Source organism: Bubalus kerabau, chromosome 4, assembly GCF_029407905.1.
Source record: "Bubalus kerabau isolate K-KA32 ecotype Philippines breed swamp buffalo chromosome 4, PCC_UOA_SB_1v2, whole genome shotgun sequence".
Lineage (NCBI taxonomy): Eukaryota > Metazoa > Chordata > Mammalia > Artiodactyla > Bovidae > Bubalus > Bubalus kerabau.
Genome location: NC_073627.1, coordinates 79,367,934 through 79,392,005, shown reverse-complemented (window position 1 = coordinate 79,392,005; position 24,072 = coordinate 79,367,934). Strand labels below are relative to the sequence as shown.

The window sequence follows — 24,072 nt, the reverse complement described above, 5'->3', positions numbered from 1 at the left end:
ACAAAAAACTATTCTCACAGTAATATTTATATATGGCATCCCAGTATCTACATACAGGTTTCTGGTATGCATTTATAAAATTAATCTAAGTCTCCTAGATTTAGCCATGGGTCACAATATCACACAAATAGTTCCTGTGGCATAAGCAGCTCCTGCTATAAATTCAAAGCTTAAAAATGTCAATAATTTTGCCTCCTAGTTTAACAGATATTAAATTAGCTGAAAAGAAGAGAAAGTCGCCATGGTCACTCACTAGGGCAGTAGGCCAGAAAAATAATTCAGAGAGCAGAGATGGAGCAGAAGAAGAGCACTGTTTTGTTCTCTGGGTTCCACTGACAGCTAAGTGAATTGTCAGGGCAGTTCTCAGCCCTTGGAGTTTTCTGCTGGAAACGGACCCTCAAACATATTCTGTTCTCTATAAAGCAGGCACTTACTGGTCTCTTTCCACAATGCAACTTTTCAATGTATCTTGGCTCTAGGCCAAGCAGTCAACGAAAATTCATTAACTTTCAGAGAATCATCTAATGCTGAAATTGGAAGGAACTTTAGAGGTCAGCTAATCTAATCTTTTTATGATGCACGATTCACCATCTATTGACTATTTGCCTGCAAGGCGATATATTGGGAACATTTTATCTGGCCTTCCTTCTGGAATCTGAGAAGCAGATTCCACTCTGAGTGTCACTGTAAGACTGTGTGAAAAGAAAAATGTGATAGTCAGACTGCTGATGTTTAAATCCTGTCTCTGGCTGGTCTTCTGTGTCACTTTGGGTAAGTTCATTGCTCTGTGCTTCAGTGTTTATATCTGTAAAATGAGATGCTAATAATTCTCAACTCATAGGGAGGTAAAGTTTTTAAGGCTATTTCTTGGCACTCAGTAATGCATAGTGAGTTTTAATTATCATTTGCACTGAACTCTGCTGACTTAATATGTCCTCTTTCTCACAGCTATCTCTTCTAACAAAACTTTAGTACTGATTTACACCATTTCTCCATGAAAAAGAGGTTAATAAACCCTTGCTCTCTTTTGCCTACTGTTTAGGAAGAACACAAAGGATATCTTATCAGTTAAGTTGAGCTTGCTGGAAGTTGTATTCAATGATGGAGCAATAATATCTATGAATCCCAGATATCAATATCTTTTTTAGCACAGAATATCTCAAAGGCATTTTAGTTATGTTATCACTAATATGTTCAAACATTTTATAATCACTTCCAATTTTTATATGTTCTGCAATGTCAAAAATTTGTGAAATGGTGAAATTATAACTTAAAAATAATAAACCTGGCATTATAAAATTGCATGTTACTTTAATGCAACTGGAGGCTATTGAGTTTTGTTTTAGTTGAAATAGGAAGACAGTGGTAACAGAGACCACCTATATTTCATTTATTGCTATATTTATAGTTGATATCTGCATATAGTAAGTTCTGAATAATGCTGTTGAATGAGTGACCTAATTAATGATTAAGCTATAACTTTTGTAGTAATTAAACATTAAAAGAATCAGTAAACATGTATTTTACTAAAGCAAGAGAACTGGCACTAGGACAATTAATTGCTATTGTCATCAGAGTGTAGATATTAAAAAGTTAATGCATTAAAAAACTATTAAAGTTTTAACAGGAAAATCATACTTAGTATTCATACTTAAACGTACATATCTGCTTGCTAAATAATGTGCATATTTTAATTTGCAACTAGTTTATTTTTGCTCACTGAGCATCTGCATGGTTTATGTACTCTAAAAACTATACATTTTTAACAATTGATATATGAATGTAAACTATATCTTCAGTTAACAGCAAATGGAATATTATTTCAATATTCTCATCTTGATAATTTCTAGTATAAATACTTGAGGCTTAACCAGTGACAGATTCCATTTGTCTGTCCCACAAACTGAGTAAATTCTTTCAACTTTCTCAAACTTCACAGTTTTCTCCACAATGTCTCAAACTCAAAAATGTCTGGACTAGAAATTTTTACTGTGAGTTCCTTATAGAGACACATGCTATTTTTATTTTCTATAAATGATTACCTGATAGAGTAATTTTATTATCCATGCTTCTTTTAACACTTGGCTTTTTATCCTTCATGTTTTTATACTGTAGTATACTTTTATACTTCAGAATCTCACCGTATTAGAGAGTATAAATCAGGATTAGACATCTTTATGCTGTGTTCATAAATAAATAATTTGTAGTTGTTTTCACATTAATATATTTATACATTTACTATCCTATTTGATTAAAATAAACATTTTACTGTGAAAGTTGTTGTTTAGTTGCTAAGTTTTGTCCAACTCCTTTGAAATCCAATGGATTGTAGCCCCCCAGGCTTCTCTGTCCATAGGATTCCCTAGGCAAGAATACTGGAGTGGGTTGCCATTTCCTTCTCCAGGAGAATCTTCCTGACCCAGGGATTGAACCCACGTCTCCTGCACTGCAGACAAATTCTTTACCACTGAGCCAGTGAAAGATACATAGATATATATTTAGCATGTAGAAATATATACATACAAAGCCATAGATGTAATTTCTTTCATATGACCAAAGAAGACAACAGTGTTTACAAAAACTTTCAATTCTATTTGTTTTACAATAAACTTGAGTTGTTATTGCTTTCTCTTATTCTACTATTTCCAAGGTGCTTTTTACTCCTCTGGTTAATTTTGACTTAATAACTACTCTATGAGTTCAAATCATTCTGCCATCTCATGTGATCTATATCCACAAGGACATAATTATCATATTCTTACTCTGTTCTTTTATATCTTAATTACACTTCATATTTCTTTGAGCTCTAATTTGAATATTCAAACTTTCATTACTTGGAGGCATAAAATACGTTATACTTGCATATTCTATAATTTATACTGTTTTTTAAGAACAGGGTTTTTCACCGACTTTGTACTTAACCCTGTCATCATATCAGATAAACCCATAACTTCAATGTACATGGTACACAAATTCTATTTGAGACACTATTGGCATTCCATATAAAATTCCATTGGAATTATTCCTACCTTTTAAAAATATATTTCCATTTTTGTTTTTGAATAATGGAAATGATACATACCATTTTTATAATATCTATTGCATTTTTAACATAAAACATATATATATATAGTATATATCCAAATATATATATATATATATATATATAGGTATATACTGTATATATATGCATATATATAGTAGAAAGTAAAAGTCATCTATGGTCCCTTCAAGCTTCCTACTTCTACACAATTAAGTTTAAAATTCCTCCATTTTTCCCCACCTAAAATAATGTTAAAAAGAAATTTACCTTATAGAGTGTGTGAGCATCTATAAGGGTTGGGGTGAAGGATTCTTGGGAGATTTGTTTAGCTATCTTCTCCTTCATGCATTAAGAACTGTATTTTGGCTACTAGGCCCTCACTACCTCCCAGATCCTGAACCTGGCTGACATTTAGGTACAAAAGACTGGTGGGAAGAGGCTTAGTTGCTGGCATATGTTGAGCACATATGAGGAGTGTTAGATTATCAAAGTCTCAATAAATATAGGTAATAGGACACTGGCATGTTCTAAATCATGCAAAAAAAAGTATTCATATTTCTCTTTGGTATTTTAGTTTCTTAAAAAGTAAATGTACAATTATCAGTTAAAAATAATAGTTTCCCATCCTGAAACAAAATCTAATTGTCCTCATATGTAGACTATTACTGGTATTTTATTTGTCACATATATATATTTTTTTCATTTTCTTTCCCTATCTAGACCTTTTCAGGAAGGTCTTGATTTTAACATAATAATAGTATATACATTGAATACCATGTATATTTTTAATTATACTGCTCTTGTTTCAAAACTAATTACTGATTTTATTAATTACAGTAAATTAGACTGCAACTATGTTAATCATTTAAAAAGTCTATATAGCTTAAACACTAGCAATGATTAATTACTTCATACACACTGTCCAATTTATGTCATTTACATGCATATTTGACTAGCATGATTGACATACTGAAGTTTATTTTTGAACATATTAATAAAATTGAAAAAAGACATTAAAATTTTTTTTAGGTTTTTAACATTTTCAAGAAATTCTTATATAACATTCTGGTTGTAAATAATTAAAAGGAAGAAAGCTGTTTATACTAATTTTCCATGGTAAATAATTTAGAATGTGAAATTGACTGTCTGTATACAAGATGTGCCCTGAATAGGTGCTGAAATATATATTTTGTATTTCAGTCTCCCTGATATTATTTGTGCTTTTACTTGGGCTATTTTGTTACATACTATTTGTATCCTAATATGTGACAGATATTACAAAGAAGTCTTTGAAATAACAAATCATAATTTTTCCAGTATCATTTTGTGTCTGCTATATACTATTTTTTAAATTAGGAGTTAAAATTTAAAAGTTTTTAAGTCTATATAATGACAAAGTAATATACATCTTTAAATTTCATTAAGAAATCATATATTTAAACTCTTTACTTCAGATACATTCCTAAACCAGTAACTAAAAAGAGTTGATCTGGCAGCATCTAAGATCTAGTATTTCTTGGTTATTCTCAAAACCTATTCATGGAGATTCTAGCATCTAAGGATTGAGTATCAACACTTTCTCCTGCAATGTTTGCATTTCCCAGTTTTTCTAAGTATCCCTACCTAGCCATTTCTAGTAAGACAGTGATGAGATTCTGCACCATCTACCCAGATTGAGATCTACTTCATTCAGGAAGTTCCACTGACATAGAGTTGGAAGCCCACATAGTAAAAGTCATGGGATACTCAGCTTCAAAGTGTTCCTACAAAGGGTCTTTGGAAATAAATATCGAGTCATACTTACTAGTATTATTTCAGAAGAATAAAATACAAAGGGAAACATCTGTCAAACACTTGATCTCTCTGTCTTAGTATGGATGTGAGAATTGGACAGTGAATAAAGCTGAGCACTGAAGAACTGATGCTTTTGAACTGTGGTGTTGGAGAAGACTCTTGAGAGTCCCTTGGACTGCAAGGAGACCCAACCAGTCCATTCTGAAGGAGATCAGCCCTGGGATTTCTTTGGGAGGAATGATGCTAAAGCTGAAACTCAGTATTTTGGCCACCTCATGCGAAGAGTTGACTCATTGGAAAAGACTCTGATGCTGGGAGGGATTGGGGGCAGGAGGAGAAGGGGACGACAGAGGATGAGATGGCTGGATGGCATCACTGACTTGACGGATGTGAGTCTGAGTGAACTCCGGGAGTTGGTGATGGACAGGGAGGCCTGGAGTGCTGCGATTCATGGGGTCACAAAGAGTCGGACATGACTGAGCGACTGAACTGACTAACTGATCTCTCTGTCTTATCCTTACTATGAGGATTAAGATTATGAAGTAGATTAAGTATTAGCTCCATTTTATAGAAGAGAAAACAAAATACTCCTGAATCTAACAGATATAAAATGACTTATTCAAAATCACATGATTCCTTAAAGCAGACAATAGTTTAAATCCTAGTTCTATCTTATTATATAGATTGTTTTTTTTTTTAAAGAAAAATATATATATATATTTTTTCAAAAATAGTCTAATGCATGTTTTACAGATGACCACATTTTTGATGTTTGTTGACTTATTTTTAACTCTCAAAATTTCCCCCCTTCGGCCCCATTCTGGACCAGCTTATAAGAGAGTCTGTGCATACTTTCTTCTTTGAAGCAAATGAGAATTTAAATTTCACAAGTCTCTTGCCAAGGTATGAGAACTTTCCCTTAGTTATACCCCTTAACAACTATAAACCCACTCCCTTTGCTTTGCCCAAGCCACTTCCTACCTGTTTCCACAAACTGATTTCCTCAAGAGTCCTTTGTGTGAAGATTTTCTGTCAACTCTCTTGGTGTGTGAATTGTCTTCAGTATCAACATATTAAGTTTGGGGTGAGTGTCCATCCTGCAAAAGAACGAAATATTTATAATTGTACAAAGGAGTTTCCAGGTCAGATTTGAACCAAGTTAATGATATTACCAAGAGATTCCAAGGAAAATACCCAAAACATAACTTGCTTGTTACAAGTAGTTGAGATATATCAATATTCTCCATAGGTACAAGTTTGTAAACTAAAAATTTGATCCTCAACTCATTTTCCTATTTCATATTTTCATTGGACATTTCTGTGAACATGATAACATGCAGGATGTAAATGCTGTTCATTTTTAAATATCCTTGTGTCTAATATACAACCAAGTGTTATTAACTCAGATGTGTCTGACTCTCTGCAATCCCACGGACTATAGCCCAGCAGGCTTCTCTGTCCATAGAATTCTCCAGGCAAGTATACTGGAGTAGGTTGCCATTTCCTCCCCCAGGGAATCTTTCTGACCCAGATGGCTCAAATGGTAAAGAATCTGCCTGCAACTTTGGTCTCCTGCACTGCAGGCAGATTCTTTATCATCTGAGCCATTAGGGAAGCTCAACATACAGCAAGCACCCAATAAAAACTGTTTGAATAATAAATTAACAAAAAACATTACTGATTTATTCTACTTACATTCATTCTTAATAAAAGTGATACATCATAGAGGTCTACTCAAGAATCAAAAATCAGATTGACCATGTTCATACTATTTTAGATTTTTGACAGAACTAAAAAGTAACATTTTCTGAAGATAGTAAAAGAAATGGTATATATATTCACAAGCCCAAAATACACATCCATGTGGAATTATCATCTAAAATGAGGGCAAGATTCAACAAAGATTGTCAGAGCTTGGACCAAGAGAAGCTTGATAGTGATTTTAATACTCCAAAATCAACACGGAAATATAATTGTGCTATTAATAGGCTAAATCAGGCTATGGTCCAACTGATTAAAGTAATTAGATGCCTTAATTCAGTTATGCTATTAATGAACTCTGATCCTTTTCTAAGAAATTAATTGAAAATAACAGCATTACACGTATATTCTAACTCTAAAACAAACACATAAAGAATTGATCATCTGTTAATTTTTCCTGCTTTTCCAAATAATGAAAGTGAAAAAAAAAAAGTTACAAGGAAGCTTGTACATGGATATTTGGAGTTTCATGCATTTGCACAGAATTCTTTGCCTCAGGGAATATTGCTTTTTAAAAACTCACTCTGCTCTAAATGGTGCAGATATTAATCGGTATAATGCCCCGTTAAATCACTCTGCAATAATGATTTGTACAACTTGTTTCAAATTAATACATTAACATTTAATGAGATAATTAAAATTCTTTAAAATCATAACTTTTCTGGTTATTTTCTTAGCTCTTGTTGAAGATGCATATAATCTGTATGAAGAAATGGAGAGGATCTCCCTTGTAATATATCTAGTATAATTCTTAGAGTGTTAATATAAAAAGTGGCATTCTCATGCAATAAATATATTAGAAACAGATGGAGTCCAAAAATTAAGTATTACTTCCTGATATACTTGTTTAATTCCAAAACAGCATGGAAGAGACTTTCTACTTTGAAAATGAATTTGCAAAAGCTGAAGAAGTGAAACTAGTAAAAGGCCATTAACTCAAACCTATTTGAATGTTGCAACATGAAAACAACTCACAATAAGTGGAATTGCAAATTAATAGAAATGGGGAAAGGAATTAGGCGGGAAAGGGAAATGAGGATTTTTTTAAGGTATAGCAATCATTGGCCCCTGACATGTGGAAGGTGCTGGTCTTAGAATTATGCTGCTGCTAAGTCGCTTCAGTCATGTCCAACTCTGTGTGACCCCATAGATGGCATCCCACCAGGCTCCGCCGTCCCTGGGATTCTCCAGGCAAGAACACTGGAGTGGGTTGCCATTTCCTTCTCCAATGCATGGAAGTGAAAAGTGAAAGTGAAGTCGTTCAGTCGTGTCCGACTCTTAGCAACCCCATGGACTGCAGCCCACAAGGCTCCTCCATACATGGGATTTTCCAGGCAAGAGTACTGGAGTTGGGTGCCATTGCCTTCTCTGAGAATCATGCTACTTGAGTCAATATTCTTGAGAATCTTTATTACTGGGATGCCTTGTCAGCACTGAACTCTTGGAAATGCAAAACACAACTTTTTTTTTTTTTTTTTATCATTTGATTTATTTTTTTTTAAATTTTATTTTTATTTTTATTTTTTTTTTTTTTTTTTGCTGCTTGTAAATTCTTTTTTTTTTTTTTAAATTTTATTTTTAAACTTAACATAACTGTATTAGATTTGCCAAATATCAAAATGAATCCGCCACAGGTACACATGTGTTCCCCATCCTGAACCCTCCTCCCTCCTCCCTCCCCATTCCATCCCTCTGGGTCGTCCCAGTGCTCCAGCCCCAGGCATCCAGTATCGTGCATTGAACCTGGACTGGCAACTCATTTCATACATGATATTTTACATGTTTCAATGCCATTCTCCCAAATCTTCCCACCCTCTCCCTCTCCCACAGAGTCCATAAGACTGTTCTATACATCAGTGTCTCTTTTGCTGTCTCGTACACAGGGTTATTGTTACCATCTTTCTAAATTCCATATATATGCGTTAGTATACTGTATTGGTGTTTTTCTTTCTGGCTTACTTCACTCTGTATAATAGGCTCCAGTTTCATCCACCTCATTAGAACTGATTCAAATGTATTCTTTTTAATGGCTGAATAATACTCCATTGTGTATATGTACCACTGCTTTCTTATCCATTCATCTGCTGATGGACATCTAGGTTGCTTCCATGTCCTGGCTATTATAAACAGTGCTGCGATGAACATTGGGGTACTCGTGTCTCTTTCCCTTCTGGTTTCCTCAGTGTGTATGCCCAGCAGTGGGATTGCTGGATCATAAGGCAGTTCTATTTCAAGTTTTTTGAGGAATCTCCACACTGTTCTCCATAGTGGCTGTACTAGTTTGCATTCCCACCAACAGTGTAAGAGGGTTCCCTTTTCTCCACACCCTCTCCAGCATTTATTACTTGTAGACTTTTGGATCGCAGCCATTCTGACTGGTGTGAAATGGTACCTCATAGTGGTTTTGATTTGCATTTCTCTGATAATGAGTGATGTTGAGCATCTTTTCATGTGTTTCTTAGCCATCTGGATGTCTTCTTTGGAGAAATGTCTATTTAGTTCTTTGGCCCATTTTTTGATTGGGTCATTTATTTTTCTGGAGTTGAGCTGTAGGAGTTGCTTGTATATCCTCGAGATTAGTTGTTTGTCAGTTGCTTCATTTGCTATTATCTTCTCCCATTCTGAAGGCTGTCTTTTCACCTTGCTAATAGTTTCCTTTGATGTGCAGAAGCTTTTAAAGTTAATTAGATCCCATTTGTTTATTTTTGCTTTTATTTCCAATATTCTGGGAGGTGGGTCATAGAGGATCCTTCTGTGATGTATGTCAGAGAGTGTTTTGCCTATGTTCTCCTCTAGGAGTTTTATAGTTTCTGGTCTTACGTTGAGATCTTTAATCCATTTTGAGTTTATTTTTGTGTATGGTGTTAGAAAGTGTTCTAGTTTCATTCTTTTACAAGTGGTTGACCAGAGTTCCCAGCACCACTTGTTAAAGAGATTGTCTTTAATCCATTGTATATTCTTGCCTCCTTTGTCGAAGATAAGGTGTCCATATGTGCGTGGATTTATCTCTGGGCTTTCTATTTTGTTCCATTGATCTATATTTCTGTCTTTGTGCCAGTACCTTTTAAACTTTACATAACTGTATTAGTTTTGCCAAATATCAACTAAGAGATATGAACTCAAGGGTCAATTCTTTTTAACTAGAATCATGAATCTAAGTGTTAATTCCATAGATTTTCAGTGCAACTGTTAGTATTAACAGAATCTATGAGGATTCTTCTAGTAAGATTAAAAAGGAGCCTTAAATAATAGATATTTCTAGTTCTTGGCTAAAGGTCACACAAGGAGTCCATATTTATCCTTTTGAACTTTATTAGTAATAAATTTGGTTGTATGGGTGTGTGGATGCTCAGTCGTTAAGTTGTGTCCAACTCTTTTGTGACACTATGGACTGTAGCCTGCAAGGCTCTTCTATCCATGGGATTTTCCATGTAAGTACTGGAGTGGGTTGCCGTTTCCTTCTCCAGGGGATCTTCCTGACCCAGGGATGTAGTCTTTTCTCCTGTGTTTCCTGCATTCACAAGCAGATTTTTTACCATACAGAGCTTTAAAACTTTATAATAATACATTAGATAATTGTGAAAGCTTTTAAGTATCTTTTATTCTCCCAATTTTTATTGTCGATTATAGATGATAAAAACAAAGGTGTTTGTAGATGATGAGTAGCATTGGATAAAATGCTAATATTTAGTCTATTTATATTATTCTGAAAGCAAACATGAAAGTTCCAGAGTAAAATCAGACTATTATTAATGACAGCAAATAACCACATCAGTTTCCTGTACCTGACTCTCAGAAGTATGTGATGAGAGGCAAATGGTTATCCACACATATACAGAAAGTGATTTTCTTTAATACATGAGAGAAAACTGAAATTATGAGTTTTTATGAGGACTGGTATATAGTTATACTCCTTTCCACTTGAGAAAGAGAGAAATCTTGCCTCCCTAATGAAAGCAAATCTCAGAGGCAAGAAGAGGAAGGGCCCTCATTTAGAACCATTTCTATTGTGAACATTAAAAAAAAAAAAAAATGGCTCAGGGATTCATCTCGCTATGAAATCTGAAGCATACCTCTGTTTATAATACACTTAAAATGTGAAAGAACAAATGCTTCCAGAGAACAAAAGGAGACAGTCTCTATATTTAGTCTGCTAATTTTCATTGCTCAGGCCAGAACCCTGAAGGATCTCTGAGAAATTTAGGAAGAACGACATTCCTGGTGCCTTGCAAAGCTGTTTTTAAATATAAAAATATAACATGAGTGTCTTCAGTATTGAATATTTAAGTTAGATAAGCCAAGGTGTAAACAGTCTTAATGTTTTGAGGTTTTCAGGTTACACTGAGATAGCTGTCTTTTGATTGAGCAAACTTTCTAGCCATCCAGATAAACAATTATGATGCATTCATGTTCGGGTGAATGATACAACTGTATAAAATCCCCATTTGCTATCTTTTCCAAAATTCTGAGGTTGGCAGATGGAACACGTACCAGAGAGAAAGTCTTAAGAATTCTGAGTGAAAATGCCTAACAGGTAAGTTGCTCACTGCAACCTTATCCCCAAGCCAACCCTCTGTGTGGCCCTTGGTGACAGCCTTTACTTACTCAAGTCTTTCACCTATCTTGTATTCATCATCAAAAGAATCTTTAAATTTTATAAAACAGATGGTAGAATCCTTATTTTAGGAATGACATTCAACTAATTTCTAAGAATATAGTCATTAATTATTCTTGAATAAAAACCTAAATAAAGAACACTGAAAAGGCTTTTGAATCAAATTAAAATCAATCAAATCATATAGCATATATCATAAGCTGATCTATACCAAATGTCACTTTTTATACCTGAGTAACACGTATAATAAATCTGAAAACAAGAATTAATAGGTAAATAGTATCTAGTCTTTGGGTTTCAGTATGAACACTTTTCTTTTCACATGAGAAGGCTACTTATGCATATAAATTATGATAATGGAACTATGTTTTGGGAAACAAATAATTCTGAAAATAGCTTTGTGTTTATTAAAATTTGGAGAATATCAAAGCTTACTTTCTTTTATTAATCATTTTAATCTCTTTATAAAAACACAGAAAAAATCTGTTTACTGAGCCATTTCAAGAAAGTCCATATTAATATCATTCTTGTTTCATACTTGATATAATCTCAATTATTTATATTAATTATCATCTGAACCAAAGTAACCAATTTTTGTTCCCTACAGACACAAACATAGTGACAACTAAATTACAAATCCATAAACTCTTCATCTTTATGAGCAGATATTTCTTATAACCTTTCTAACCAACAATTCTATTGTAGCAAAAAAAAAGATAAATAAAGGTGATAACATTTTGCAAGGCATTTTCACATTCTATATGGTAAAAGTAAACAAGGTGAATTATGCTTAATGACCAAAACTTCTATTTTTCCTTGCCCTCAAATTATCCAAGAAACCAAAGATTATTTATTAAAAAACCTTAATGTTAGTCTAAGGTTTTAAATTTAATTAAGAATTTTGAAATTGTAATTAAAGTCAATACATTATTCTCTTGTTATTCCCAGTATTACTAAAATTTATGGGATTTAACACTTTAAGAGATATCCAATTATTACAAACTAATTTCTTTCTACACCATTTAATAATTTGAAAGCTTAAACTACTATGAGAACAATGATAGCTTCTTTAACTCAAAAACAAATGTTGGAACTTTCCAAAAATTTATATGAGAAGTTTAGACATACTTTTGTATAAACTGGAAATTCTGTTGCTATTAATTTATGTACTAAAACATGGAAAAAGACATGCCCATTACTCGACTTCTGTTATTCATTAAACAGTAATATTACATGTACTTATTTGTAAGACAATTTACAAGCTTATGTGTTTAGAAAACTGAATTTTAAAGAGTTTTAAATCACACTTAAGCTTTCTTCTTCATTTGTGGAACTAGAGACCATATTTTCCCTAAGATTTTGAGCAAGGTCACTATTCTACATTTCCACGTTATAGGGCTTTAAAAAAAAAAAAACTCACATATTTTAAGCAAAATAATTTCAGTTTAGTAATTTTTCTTTACCTTTTTTTTTTTCTTTTTGAAGACAATATATATCTAGACTGGATATTTTTGGAGTGAACATGTAACAGTTTTTGATTAACTGATATCCAAAAATCCCCAAGGCAAAGGATAGGAAAAGGAACAAAATAAAAAGAATAAAAAGAGAAAGTTTTGAAGAAGCCAGTTTCAGACAAATGTGAAATTACTATTCTCAAGGGAAAGATTAGATGCACGAATCCTCTTTTGAGTACACATACACATGTATGCGCACACACACACACACACACGCATGCACACACACACACACGAGTCATTATAGCTCATTTAAGTAAGTGAACGCTCATATAAATTCTCTTTAGACAAACAAATATACAATCTGTCTTCTCCTTTTTGAGCTAAGTTGTCTAAAATGAAGCATCTTGTTTGTCAAAAATGTCTCCAAGTGTCCATTGTAATTTTAGATTTTTCTTTATGAAATCCTTTCAAAAATTAAAATTTGTGTGCTATTGGCATCCATACAAATAGGCAGATGGGAATTGGCTTAGTGGCAAGCTTATTAAATGATGGCTGTCCTTTTATCCTTTTTTATTTATGAAAAACAAATATTATTACTGAGTCCTCTGAAAATCAAAACCAACACTGCTCTCTTATCTATTGCATAAAAGCTCTTAAAAGTGATAAAACAACAACAACAAAAATAGACATTGTAGTTAATTACTGTCTGCTAATGCTGCATTTACAACTATAAAGAAATTGTAAATATAGCAATTAAAAAATACCTGGAGAAATGGAAATTATTCAATTATTTCCTAAAAAATTCTTGGATAAAAGATGTAATCAAAATTTACTTTTCAAATAGTGAGTACTATATTTAAAACTATGAAATTGATGACAATTTTACTGAGGGGAATTAACCATCATAAAAACCCATCATTACTCACAAAAGGAAAAATGAAAACAATAAAGGACATATTCGATAACATAAGAAAAATACTAAAAAAATATAAGGATTATACTTCATGAAAGAAAGCAGAGGGACTTCCGTGCTCAGTGGTTGAGAAACTGCCTGCCAGTACAGGGGACACAGGTTTAATCCCTGGTCAGGAACTAAGAACTCTCAAGCTGGAGGGCAACTAAGCCTCTGTGATACAAAGGCTACAGGAGCACCTAGAGATCAGGCTCCACAACAAGAGAAGCCACTGCAATGAGAAGCCTGAGCACAGCAACTGAAGAGTAGCCCCTTCTCGCTGCAATTACAGAAAGCCAGTGCATAAATGAAGACTCTGCAGTCAAAAAATGAATGAATTAAAAAAAAAAAAAAAACTCCCCGGGTGATTCTGATAAAATAAAGATAGCAGACATTTTGAAATGGAAAGAAAAGTGCAACAGAACTAAGAAGTGATTCTTGAAAAAATATAAATTAATATTGTTCTTGTTTAGTTGCTCGGTCATGTCTGACTCTTTGCAAGCCCAGGGGCTGCAGGATGCCAGGCTTCCCTATCCTTCACTATCTCCTAGAGATTTCTCCAATTTGTGTCCACTAAGTCCGTGATGCCATTCATTTCATCCTCAAACTAATAGTGGTATATAAAAATGAGAAATATGAAAAAGATACTGTCTAAAGTGACAATTGTACCGGCCATACATGAAAAGCCTAGGGTGAGTTCAAGAGCCTGTTAAAACAAGGGAGAGAACTGGATTCTCAACTCAATTCTGCTGTAACAAGGGGTTTATGAGATGAAGTGAGGGAGATTTTATGCCACCTTTATTTGCTAACTGGTCTTACTATAAAAACTAAATTTTCTCCTGTCTTCATGGCTGGAGGAAGTTTTACAACTTGGAGGTAGGCTCTTACTCTTCCATTGGGACTGGGAGATTAGGGTGCTCTTAAGCCTGTTGATTATGTTTCACTGGGATAGCTCTAGGTCCTTGAGAAAGACATTCCTGGGTTGTAAAACTGCCAAGAGACTTTTAAATGATTTATAGCTCACAGAGCAGAGTCAGAATTTGCAATTATAAATTTTCTAAAATAAATGTTCCAAGAAAAGAGAGGCAGATAGCTTGAGTCAGAATCCTATCTCAAGGGTAGGTGAGCTAAAGGGAATATTAAGGCCCTGTTGGTCGATACTCCAAGATGACATGGTCCCACAAGTCATTACATCCAAATTTTAATATAACATAACATATACTACCCCTGGAGAAGGCATAGGTTATCCACTCCAGTATTCTAGGTGGCTCAGACAGTAAAGAATCTGTCTGCAATGCAGGAGACCTGGGTTTGACCCCTGGGGTTGGGAAGATCCCCTGGAGGAATGCGTACACCTCACTCCAGTATTCTTGCCTGAAGAATTTCCATGGACAGAGGAGCCTGGGAGGCTATACAGTCCATGAGGTTGTAGAATCAGACACTGCTGAGCGACTAAACACAGCAAAGCGTATATTAAACAACGTATACTAAAAATGTTATCCCATGATAACTAAATTGTTTTATAGCACAAAAAAAGGAAAAACACATCCAACTTTGTAACCACAGCATAACCCTTATGCCTAAGCATTACAAAGTACCAAATGTAAACTACCAGTCAACTTAATTTCTGAGTATTTACTGACACAAAGCATACACCAAAACTAAATTTAACATTAACAGGCTAATTTCAGCTGATATTAAAAAAAAAAAAAAACGCACAGAAAAAACTGGGTTGTGTGTCCGTTGGGGTTCTACCACGAGAGAGATGATATACTTAAGACAGGTTAATTGAAAAGAGATCAATGAAGGGTCTATTTGCAAAGGTTTGAGCAGATTTAAGAGATCAACATGGATTCTGAAACTGCAAGGCATGAATTCTGAAATGGTGGGCAAAGGCATAGGTGATATCACTTAGACAGAAGGAAATACATTACATCTAATTCTGAAGGGAAAAAAGAGGTAAACCGAATTCCCGGAGTCCAGTGAAAACTTGACCCATGGACCACTACACAAACCTTCTGTTGTTGCTGTTCCACGCTACATCCTTTCTGATGCTTTGTGACCCTGTGGACTGTAGCACTCCAGGCTGCCCTATTTCCTGGACTCATGTCCACTGAGACAAACCTTAGGGCCATAGAGAGATAAAGCCTTTGCCAGATCTGTAGCAAAGTAAAAGATAGGAGGTGCGGGAATAACCATCTCCCCTCCTCTTCTCCTCCCACTCTAAGACCTTCTGAATATTGCTCCTACTGGTCAAACACAACATGAAGGCAGAGGGCAAAGAAGCCTTCCAGGCAGGGCAAGCGGTGTTGGGACACAGACGTGGGGGTGGGGAGGACTGCGAGGATTGTATGTTAATTGCCAATGAGCAGCAAGATCAGAAGTGCTACATTTTTCTGAACTGAAGCCTAAGTTGGTTGGAAGATGTCATTTTAAGTGTTAATAAGAAATAAAAAATGCTGGCAATTAAGTTATAACACAATATTTATTATCTGATATGTAAAAATATTTCTACTAACTTAAAATTATTTTACATTTAGACAAAAAATGTTAGTATTTATCACTGTATGCCTACATAAAGACAAAAATATGTGCAAAAGCCAGCTGAGAAATTCTTTAAGTGTCACTATTTACTCTGATTATTCAAAATTACTTTAACTCAGCTTTCCTATACTCTACCACCTGTACCATTAAGAACATTAATGAGGTGACTTTTTTTAAGAATGCCTTAACATCATTTTAAGGAGTTTCTTCCAAGACACAGACACTTGTTTTTAAGTTTTGATGCTGGTATTGGCTCTACTGTATCAAAATTATCAATTGGAAAGTTTCTAGACAGCTCTCCAAATTAATGTTCCTTCCTTAAATGATCCACGAATGGATTATGAGAGAAAAGAAATAAAAATCGCTCTTTGTGAAATCAATAATATTTTGAGTCACTGTTATGCATAGATGAACCTTTATTACACTACACTAAGATACCATGTTAAGATGGATCGCAATTTAAAGGATTATACAAGAATCCTAGGAAGAAATTATGTTTTTAAATGTACCAAGGAATATATGAAAGTGAAAACTGTCAGTCGGTTGTGTCTGACTCTTTGTGACCCCATGGACTGTAGCCTACCAGGCTCCTCTGTCCATGGAATTCTCCAGGCAAGAATACTGGAGTGGGTTGCCATTCCCTTCTCCAGGGCATCTTCCTGACCCAGGGATCAAATCTGGATATCTGGCATTATGGGCAGATTCTTTACTGTCTGAGCTGCCAGGGAAGCTAAAGAAATATATCAGATCAGATCAGATCAGATCAGTCGCTTAGTCGTGTCCGACTCTTTACGACCCCATGAATTGCAGCAGGCCAGGCCTCCCTGTCCATCACCAACTCCCGGAGTTCACTCAGACCCATGTCCATCGAGTCAGTGATGCCATCCAGCCATCTCATCCTCTGTCGTCCCCTTCTTCTCCTGCCCCTAATCCCTCCCAGCATCAGAGTCTTTTCCAGTGAGTCAACTCTTCACATGAGGTGGCCAAAGTACTGGAGTTTCAGCTTTAGCATCATTCCTTCCAAAGAAATCCCAGGGCTGATCTCCTTTAGAATGGACTGGTTGGATCTCCTTGCAGTCCAAGGGACTCTCAAGAGTCTTCTCCAACACCACAGTTCAAAAGCATCAATTTTTTGGCGCTCAGCCTTCTTCACAGTCCAACTCTTACATCCATACATGACCACAGGAAAAACCATGGCCTTGACTAGACAAACTTCTGTTGGCAAAGTAATGTCTCTGCTTTTGAATATGCTATGGAAACTAGGAAAAAATTAAGAGAGATAACTTGTATTCCTTCAACAAGTAAACATTAAGAAAAGCACTGTGTATATTTTTAATCCATATTTCTTTCTGTTTCCAGGGAGTTGTATCGTCTATGTTTTATGGGGAAGAATTATGATCCTTGACTATTACATCCAAGAAATCTTCAGAGGTTACCAAAAAGACAATTATTCTGAGAATTTCTACAGATCTGAGAGTGAAGAAAGTGAAGGTAGTAGGCAGAGGAGCTGTGCAATCTCCTGCCAAGTGGGAAAAATAAGGCAGAACTGCAACATGTCACTGGGATACAATTTTTCTATTTTTCCTTTTTTTTTCTCCCCCAGAGGGAATGCTGAGAGTTAACTACCATTAAAATACTCTTCAATAGCTTCTCCTTAGTAGGTTCTAAATATGAAATTAAAGGTCTGTTTTCTAGAAGAAGGAGATACTGAACAAAAGCAACTTGCCAGGGTACTGGACACAATAGGGCTCTTGATATCAGGAGGAGTATTTGAATATAGGATTAAAGACTCCTTTTGAGGGACTTTGCTTCTAGCAGAGTGTGCTGGCCAAATTAAATGCCTGTTTCCTACTTAAGTACAGGGCAGATGACAACATATGTTTGCCTACCTAAATGACCCATGTAGAAGACCTCCCCCCACCCCATCCCGATTGATATCAGTTAACGTTAAAAAAGAAATACTAAAGCAAAACTGGGGATATTTACTTCCATTTCTTGTTCTGCACTATAGTGTCTTTTAAAATATGGCAAATTAATGTTAGCAATGCTTCAAGACTGAACTTTTATCAAAGACTGCTGTTTCTATGGGAGTGAAAGAAAAACATAAATCCATGGGTTTTTGAAAAATGTATAGCTATGAGAGTTGGACCATAAAGAAGGTTGAGTGCAGAAGAATTGATCCTTTTGAATTGTGCTGGAGAAGATTCTTGAGAGTCCATTGGACTGCAAGGAGATAAAACTAGTCCATTCTAAAGGAAATCAGTCCTGAATATGCATTGAAAGGACTGATGCTGAAGCTGAAGCTCCAATATTTTGGCCACCTGATGTGAAGAGCTGACTCACTGGAAAAGACTCTGATGCGGGGAAAAATTGAGGGCAGGAGGAGAAGCAGGCAGCAGAGGATGACATGGTAAGATAACATCACTGACTAAATGGACATGAAATTGAGCAAACTCTGGCAGATAGTGAAAGACAGGGAAGCCTGGAGTGCTGCAGTCCATGGAGTCACATAGAATTGAACATGACTGAGTGACTGAACAACAACAACAAAATTAACTCATCCTTTGAGTTCCTAGCTGCTTTAGTTTAAAACACACACACACACACACACACACACATAATGCATGTGTATAAACAAAGAGATACAGATAGTTGGCTTTGTATTTAATTTATCCCATGCAAGATCCTATTTGATAAGGGTATAAAAGCCATAAAATGCAATCTTCACCCTCATACCATCATACCACAGTGGCATCCATTAAAACAAATAGTAGACATAATGAAAATGAGCAGGACCCTATGGGGACCTTTCAAGTACAAAAGTCCCTCAGTGTCCTCAATTTCCTATATGTAAAATAATGCTTTAGTCTCCTAGCCCTTCTTTGAGTTTCAAATAACAGATCAATGCAGTTACTAATTAGGGAAGTGAGGAAACATAGAAACAAAGGAAAAGCAATCAAATACATGCTGACTTAAAGAAATGCACAGTGTAAGAGTTGCAAGCTACGTTTTATCTGGGGCAAAATGAGGACTGCAGCCTGGGAGATAGCCCTCAGATAGCTCTGATAAACAGCTCCAAAGAGGCAGGCAGAGAAAGGTCAGTACATAAGTGATTTCAGTGAAGAAGTTCATGCAATCAAGCACACATTTTGCAGTTTTTGCTAGTCACTAGAAGCAAATGTCACCATGAAGGAACTTAGTGCTCTTCTAGATATGAGAAGATGAAAGAACTGGGCTCATAAAATCAGTTCCTGAAAATATCTGTCTGAAAACACATTCTGCCCCTTTTTGAGAGCACAGAGAGCCTCATATCTGATCTCCACCTTGAACTCACTTTAGGACATGTCGAAGGTCAGCAGTTTCAGCAGCCTATGATTTAATCCTTACAGAGGTGAACGGCAAGTGCCAATTTGTAACTGACACAAATAAAGTAATGACAATAGTTCATTAATAAAACAGAATCCTAGTTCCTCTTCACTGGTATATACATAACCATCTGACAGATATTGAGTTGTTCTTCAGGATCTAAGACCCTCCCACCCTCTAAGAGGATGGTTACTACATGCTGACCATGGCACTGGACCTGATTGGAACCCGAACGCCAGTAATTGACATTAGTGAAACACCACCCTGTTACCTCACCACCAACCAATCAGAAGAAAGTTATGTACCCCCTGAAGCCCCATCTCCAAGTGCTGTCTTTAAAAATTCTTCCCTGAAAGCCATCAGGGAGTTGGGGCTTTTGACCATGTGCTACCCATACTCCTTGCTTGGTGTCTTGCAAATACAAGCTGTACTTTCCTTCATCACAACCTGGTGTCAGTAAATTGGCTTTGCTGTGAGTTAGTGAGTAGATCCAAGTTCCTTCAGGTGACAAAGTGACTAAGAAAGCAACATCTCCCTGCATGGCTAGATTTTTGCAGTAGTGAGCAAAGTGAAACACAAAGAATGGGAAATATGAACCTAAATGATAATCTCCCTTATCTCTCCCTTCTACTTTTGGCTTGCTTCTGATATAGGATAAAAGGGGCCAGGGTGCCACTTTTAACCGAACGACATAACCATTGAGGGCACAACATAAACCGGTTAGAGACAACTAGGCCCGAGATGGCAGAAAGTGCGACTTCTGGTAGACCTTGAGCCTCATGATATGCTCATTGTAATACATTAGCACACGCTAAACAACACACCTACATGCACCATGTCAATTCTAAGTCAATGGATAAAAGGCCAAAATGGGCAGTAACCCAATTCCTGGAAATCCTCACCTGCTCTGCCAAACAGTGATCCTCTTACTCAGTTTATGAAATTACACAATCCATAAAAACTGACCAGCCCCACACTCAGGCCCCTTGCCTTTTGAGACAGCCTATTCTTTATCTGTGGAGCGTGTATCTCCCAGATTAAATCAGCTTTCCCTTCATGTGGGCTCCCTCTTGAATTCTTTTCTGCATCAAGCCAAGTAACATCACTTGGTGGCCTGTCCCAGGGGCTCTCCGAAGACCTAGGACAAGACCATCCTCTTGCATCCCATTTTCCAGCAACAGTTGTGCTCACACTAATATATTTCCAAATGATCATTTTCTATTTAGACTTTCTAATTGTTTTTGCTAGGAGGATTAGTTCAAAACGAGTTAACTCTAAATTATCAGAAATGGAAACTTCATATTTTTGATCTCTTCAGGGGATTTTAATGTGTTCTGAGAATTTTGATTTAGCCAAATGCTGACCTATTAGCTTAAAATTGTAAAGATTTTGTTAACTGGATTATGAATTGAGTTTTCATATTTACCATTAGTATAATAGATTACCTCTTTAACATTTGTTCAAAATTTCTACCAACTGGTAAGTTCTGAGAAACAAGATAAACTTCTTAGTGTGTTATTTTTGTCCTGTAAACAACTACAGTTCTCATAATTTGAAGCAGCTTGTGAACTTTAGACAAGTTTCATTGCTGGGGACTCATTCATCTTTGTGTCTTTTGTAAAGAATTTAGTATATTGTGGTGTGTCAGCATATCATCTTCAACAGGCTGAAATCACTTCTGAGATTTTAACCTGTAATCTTTGTTCAAAAAGGCAGGTGTGAATTCCCAATTTAATATACATCTGAAGAACTAGCAGTAGGCATTATGCATCCCTAAACATTTTAAATAAAATGATATACATCTCTAACTTGATTAAACATATTATTCTCCTAACAACCCTCTTACTTCAAGATTGATTTCTATAGAACTACAAAACTTACAGATTATGTAACCTGACTTTTCTCATATAATTCATCACTGATATTCCTATACAACAGGCCAAGTGTTTAAGAAGAAGGGCTTCAGAATATCCTTTTATTTTTTCTTTTCTTTAAACTTGGACTTGATCTCTGTTTGGGGCTGTATTTGTTACTTTAAATGTAATCATCTGAAATCTTTCTTTACTAATTGAAAGGACATCAGTACTGTTGCTTAATTGGTACTTTGCTGATGAAACTAGAATAGTTGAAGGGCAGCAATTCATATGCAAACAACATACATCCCCATTCCTAGGCAATTACTTTTAAAATTCAAAACCGTGTATCAAAGACTATACTGCAAAGAGCAGAGTTCTCCATCCTTGTTGTTCCATCCCTAAGTCATGTCCCACCCTTTGTGACCCCATGGACTGCAGCATGCCAGGCTTCCCTGCCCTTCACTATCTCTTGCCGTTTGTTCAAATTCAAGTCCATCCTTAGCAAAAAAGAAACTTCACACAAACCCTCTTTAAAGCATATCAAAGAGCCTTTAATGAGAAAAATTATATTGTAATCTTCTAAAAGGACCAGTTTAGTAGCGAAATGAATTTCTAATGTGTGGGTCCTATCATTTTTCTATTTGATAATAATTCAGCTTCTTTGCAGAGCACATTAACTCTTTCAGTCTTTGAGGAAAATTTATAAAACTTACTCCCAACAGCACTACAGTTGATGGGCACTAAGTATTTAGAGTCTAACACACTAACCATGTTCCAAAATGTCTTATGTGGGAATGATGAACTACTCCCTGCAGGGCAAAGTGATGCACTGTCCCCTACTTCTGAAAGCTCAAGCAATTTGGTTCAGAAAGGGTGATGTGTTTGTGTTTCTAAGGTAGCAAAATTTTGAGTTAAACTTCTACATTTCTATATATGTCTTCAACCGTCTGCCTGCAATGCGGGAGACCTGGGTTCAATCCCTGTGTTGGGAAGATCCCCTGGAGAAGGAAATGGTAACCCACTCTGGTATTCCTGCCTGGGGAACCCCACAGACGGAGGAGCCTGGTGGGCTAGAGTCCACGGGGTCGCAAAGAGTTGGACATGACTGAGCGACTTCACTTTCCTTTCCTTTCCTTTCTACATATTCAATCCTCAAAAGAACATGAACAGAAATAAAGCTGTGATGAACTATATCAGGTTGTGCTGAGTATTTGGCCCTAAAGAGCTTATCTTAGACAATTTAGTAGCATTTAAATATAATTTTTTAGATGAAGTAAGAAGTCCAAGGTCAAATTCATGCCTTTAATCAAAATACAGTTTGGTCATTCATTATATAGAAACACAGTAATGTTTCCAAACATTCTATTTGTGAAAGAATAAAACTGGATGTGTCTCTTTTTTATTATATCTAAGGTTCACAAGGTCAACTTTTTGAGAATGTACTTTCTTCTGTGTTTATTTTGCTCAGCCTCTACTTTACACATGTAACAAAATTCTAGCAGTACATTATAATTGTATCTTGTCAAGCAGCTATTTGAAAAGCACAACAGCAAAATATTTGCTGTTTGGAGCAAATATGACATGATGGTGATTAAATAACTGGGAATTGAACTTTACTAATAACCACAGATGAGGCTGAGAAGAGGTAATGGGTGGACTGCAATGTGTATCTGATGACATGAATTAGCTTGTATTTATCTTGTTGAAGAAAAAAAAAGAACAGAATGTTTTCCAAGATACTAAGACAAAACAAATCCTAAATATGCTTTATTTCTACAGAAAAAAAAAAAATGTTGCTTTTCCTTTCAGTAAAGGAAAAATGTTGCCCCCATCAAGCCATCAACCAATGCAGCCATCACCAACGATGTGCTGTGATGGGAATCGAGGATAGTGAAAAAGTATGAGGATAGAGACAGTTAAAATGCATATTTAAGGAATAGTTTCAATGATTTCAGACTCTTAGATCTTCCCACATGTGGAAAAGCACTAGAATTTAATTGAGATGTCTTTTGCTGTGGTTGGGCTTCCCTAGTGGCTCATCTGCCTCCAATGTGGGAGGCCCGGGTTCGGTCCCTGGGTTAGGAAGATCCCCTGGAGAAGGAAATGGTAACCGACTCCAGTATTCTTGCCTGGAGAATCCCATGGACGGAGAAGCCTGGTAGGCTACAGTCCATGAGGTCGAAAAGAATCGGACACGACTGAGCAACTTCACTTCACTTCACTTTGCTGTGGTTAGCAGTAATTTTTTGATGTTCAACTACATTTTTTTTTTCTTTTTTGGTATTTTAGCAAAAACTCAGGTATATCCCAGGCTATAGTTCTCAGTAAGGCCTCAAATGAAACATAGCTTGCAACTTTTAGGCTGTACATTTTTCTTCAGTCAACACTTTCCTCATTTCTCATGCTAATTCTGGGCATTATGCTGTATACAAGTTTGGAGCTATTTTTCTATTCCCCATACCTCTTTTAAAGTGTCATTTACTTATTACCAACTACTTTGATGACTGAAAATAATTTTTATCAACATGTCTGGTAGATTAATCTACATTCAATCAATTAGAGACCTATTATATACCCAAGATTATTAGATGCCACATGAAATGAAGCAGCATAGGAAAATCCTGTTGCCTTTATAAAATTTACAATTTAGTTAACAAACACAATGACAACATTAAAATAAATAA

The 24,072-nt window shown here is 35.7% G+C and overlaps 1 long non-coding RNA gene across 4 annotated transcripts in view; it reads right to left on the bottom strand.

Moving 5' to 3' along the window:
• Positions 1–24,072, bottom strand: part of LOC129649877 (uncharacterized) — a 271,900-nt gene that overhangs the window by 102,278 nt on the left and 145,550 nt on the right. For all 4 annotated transcript variants that reach the window (XR_008713346.1, XR_008713342.1, XR_008713345.1 and 1 more), the window contains exon 2: positions 5,819–5,934. This is a non-coding gene — a long non-coding RNA (uncharacterized LOC129649877). The remainder of the gene's footprint in view (positions 1–5,818; positions 5,935–24,072) is intronic.